General features: G+C 52.1%; 1 long non-coding RNA gene across 2 annotated transcripts; it reads right to left on the bottom strand.

The window, feature by feature from the left end:
- Window positions 1–453: 453 nt before the first annotated feature.
- On the bottom strand, window positions 454–2,228 carry LOC115835400. 2 transcript variants are annotated; one of them, XR_004030362.1, is made up of 3 exons: window positions 2,128–2,228; window positions 1,454–1,561; window positions 454–784 (listed from the first exon to the last, which is right to left on the bottom strand). It is a non-coding gene; the product is annotated as an uncharacterized LOC115835400 (long non-coding RNA). The 2 variants fall into 2 exon arrangements; XR_004030364.1 differs by lacking the exon at window positions 2,128–2,228 and adding an exon at window positions 1,858–2,100.
- Window positions 2,229–3,653: the final 1,425 nt, after the last annotated feature.

Genomic DNA, 3,653 nt, shown 5'->3' with positions numbered 1-3,653 from the left:
AAGGTCTCCTGTTAGGGCCCAGCCTAGCAGGGAGGGGGAGAGAAAGATGGGGTGCACCAGCTGGAGCTGCAGAGGGCAGGGAAGTGGGGAGGAAAGGGGTATCCTGAAACATCTTTCTGGGCTGGTAACAGTTGGAATTGGACTGGGAGTTGCCCTGTTGGGGGAATATCCAGCCCTGTGGGCCTGGTTACCAGCAGCCCTGGCAGACAGCAGCTCAGGACAATGGGATGCAGGCAGTTCTGAGAGCTGGTACCTGACTGCTGGGGGCTCCAGGATGCAGCAGCTCCAGGGTAGAGGACTGCAGACCCTGATGAAGAACTGTCATCCACTGCGGGGCACAGAGTCCAGCAACGAGATTCCAGCTAAGTGTTGCTGAACATTTGATGGGCTGATTACAAATTGCTCCTCTGGATTCATTAAAGTAGATTTCCCAAGAGAAGCTGTCCACGGCAAAGAGTCACACCCAGCCAACCTTTAAGCTCCATTCTGATGTCAGGAGCTGGCTCCTCAGCTCTCTGCCTCCAGGCTCCTGGCAACTGGGCCCTTTCTTGCTTGGGGTGGCATGATTCCCCTGGGGGCATCCGGCAGGTCTGCAGATGCACAGGCACTAGATGCAGTGCCCCCAGGGCCATTCTTAGAAAGTGAAGCTTGATATTTTTTCTCCATCCATGGTGTGAGTATGGCATGAAATGCATGCACAGCTCCTCTCACATGATGAACTATCTCTGGGATTTCCACCCAAACTTCTCCTTTCTCTCTTGTCCTCCTCACTCATGGGCCCCATCTGCATGAGAAGAAAAAAGAGAAGAGAAGAGAAGAGAAGAGAAGAGGAGAGGAGAGGAGAGGAGAAGAGAAGAGAAGAGAAGAGAAGAGAAGAGAAGAGAAGAGAAGAGAAGGGAAGAGAAGAAGAAAGAGAAGAGGAGAGAAGAGAGAAAAAGAAAAGACAAAAATCAAACAAACAAGACATCACTCATTCCCCCCATCTACCCTCCCACCCCACCCCACCCCATTTGCTCCCCATCCACTCATACAATTGCCCCTGTCCAGGGACAAGACAATTACTTCCAGATAAGATGTTGCCATTTACATTGGAGGTTTCATGTAAAGCAATGGTTGGAGCTTCCATGGTAGAATTTTAGGACAATACGTAGGAGTATAATATTTTAGACATTGAATTATGTGAGGATCCAATAATTGAAAGCTGGAATTTTTTTTTCTTTTTGAGACGGAGTGTCACTCTGTTGCCCTGGCTGGAGTGCAGTGGCATGTTCTCCACTCACTGCAACATCCACCTCCCAAGTTCAAGCGATTCTCGTGCCTCAGCCTCCCAAGAAGCTGGGATAACAGGTGCCCACGACCATGCCTGCCTAATTTTTGTATTTTTAGTAGAGACGAGGCTTTACCATGTTGGTGAGGCTGGTCACAAACTCCTGACCTCAGATGATCCGCCCACCTTGGCCTCCCAAAGTGCTGGAATTACAGTCATGAGCCACCACGCCCGGCCAAAAGCTGGAAATTAATGAGTTCAATGCAGACTTCAAACTTCTTGAGAAGGCTGTGGCTGTTGAGTGGTGGAGAGGAGAGGAATGGAAGGAGGGAGGAAACAAACACATATTGAGCACCTACTCGGTGCTTCCCCTGTGATGTCCCATGTAGGCCACAACCATAGAGTGCAGGCATTATTTACACCTGCTTTCAAACCCTTGTCACTTGGATCCCATGATCCTGTGTTCCCAAGCTCCAGCCCCCAGCTGCTCCTGAGAAAGCCAAGCTTCAGAGAGCAGGGCTCCCACTCCCAACCAGACGCTCATGGCTTTCTCCTTTCACACCCAGGCCTCTGCTCTGCTGCTCACCTACCTTGGTCTTCTCATCTGCCTTGGTGCCTAGAATTACCCGATCACTGCTTCCTACCTTGGGGTCAGAATTGCCCTCCCACGGGCGCTCTGTGACCACACAGACATCCCTGTGGGGGCCACACTCAGCACCAAGCCCTCATGGAAAGGAACTTTTCAGGCAGGACGGGGTGGGGCACAGAAAGGAAAGGTGGGGCGGCGGTTTCTGTTGCAGGTCCTGGCCTGGCATGCCCCCAGCCCCCAACCTTCCCTCTTCAGCAAGCTCACTGATTACCTGGAGTCCTCGTCCTCAAGCCCGGAGTCTGGGAGAAGACTCTTGGAGGTGGGTTTGTTTGGCCTAATTCACCAAGTCCCCCTGGCTCCCTTGGTCTTGTCACCATGGAAACCTTGTGAGGTCACCAGCACCATTCAAATAAGAGAAAAAAACGTTTCTCCCTCCCACAAAGTGAGCTCCTAGTTGACTCCAGTGGCTTCTATGGAGGAACCGGAGGGCAGGTCCCAGTCCCAGGAAAAGACCTGGCCCAGCCCTCAGGAATGGGTTAACCCCTTGATGCCCAGATGATGGCTGCTCAGACACATGCCTTCTGCCTCCCTGAAGTTTCTCAGGCATCTGTGCCCCGGAAGAGTGAATCCTGCAGCTTTGTATACACACCAAACAGCTTCATGCTATACCTGGAAAGGCGGGGAAGGGGCTCTGAATCCAGGCAATGCTACTGAACAAAAACTGCCTACTGGAGATTTAGGGAGCTGTTGAGAGGCAGGGAGCCGGCGGAGAGAAGGGAGCTGGAGCTCTGGGTCCCTGCTCCAGACCCTTCTCCCTCTCAAGCAAAGGTGAGAGCGGGAGCTGCCAGGTATAGCTGGTACAAGAGCACAGGGTATTTGCCTCTCCCCATGCCCATGCATTCTAAGGTTGGCTCAGCTACTGAAGGCCCTTCACACCCTCTTCCTCCATGCTGCCAGCATGCCTGGGACACTTGCCTGCACTGGAGAGGGCCTAGCCTACTTTCTGCCTCCATCTGAGGCCAGCATTAGGGCCAACAGCCGGTTCCTCATCCACTTTTCTTCTCTAGCAGGCCACTCGGCTCTGACCTATCCCTCCCAGGACCCAGAATGCCTCCCCGTGCTGCCCTCCTGGAGTCCACATTCTTCTCACTACTTCCAGGACTCTTCCCAGCACCCACTCCTGCTACATGTCTCCTCCACCATCCCCTCTGGCCAGTGGGTTTCCTCGCTGTTCTAGGTCTAGAACATGCTGCTTCCTTTATTCACATTCCTAAGACAACCTCTCCCTCCCTTTGTATCTATTTTAATCCTGTATTGCATTCCTTCACCATCATCTATGCACTTTCACCTTTCTATTTCCACAACACCCCAGCACTACCATCAGCACCGGGCTTCCCATCAGCACCAACTCCACTCACCACTATCGTGAACCACTACCATCCCCCTTCTATCACGCTGCCCCTCACCACTGTCACATCTTCTCACCATTGTCACCACCATCCCACAGTCAATGCCACACCACCATTTCTACCATCATCAACACTGTCAACACCATTCTCACCACCTTCATAACCACCATCACAACATGGCTGTGACCACAACCACCATTCCTACCACCCTACTGTCAGTACCACCACCACCATCTCCCTCATCAGTGCTTAACTCACTATTACCACCACAGTTACCATCACCATTCTTACCATCATCATAAGTCATCACCACCAACATTGTCAGCACTACCACCACCATAACTGCCATCCTATTGTCAACATCAGCACCACCACCATCTCCATCATT

This window comes from Nomascus leucogenys, chromosome 6, assembly GCF_006542625.1.
Source record: "Nomascus leucogenys isolate Asia chromosome 6, Asia_NLE_v1, whole genome shotgun sequence".
Classification (NCBI taxonomy): Eukaryota; Metazoa; Chordata; class Mammalia; order Primates; family Hylobatidae; genus Nomascus; species Nomascus leucogenys.
This window is presented reverse-complemented; position numbering and strand designations above follow the sequence as displayed.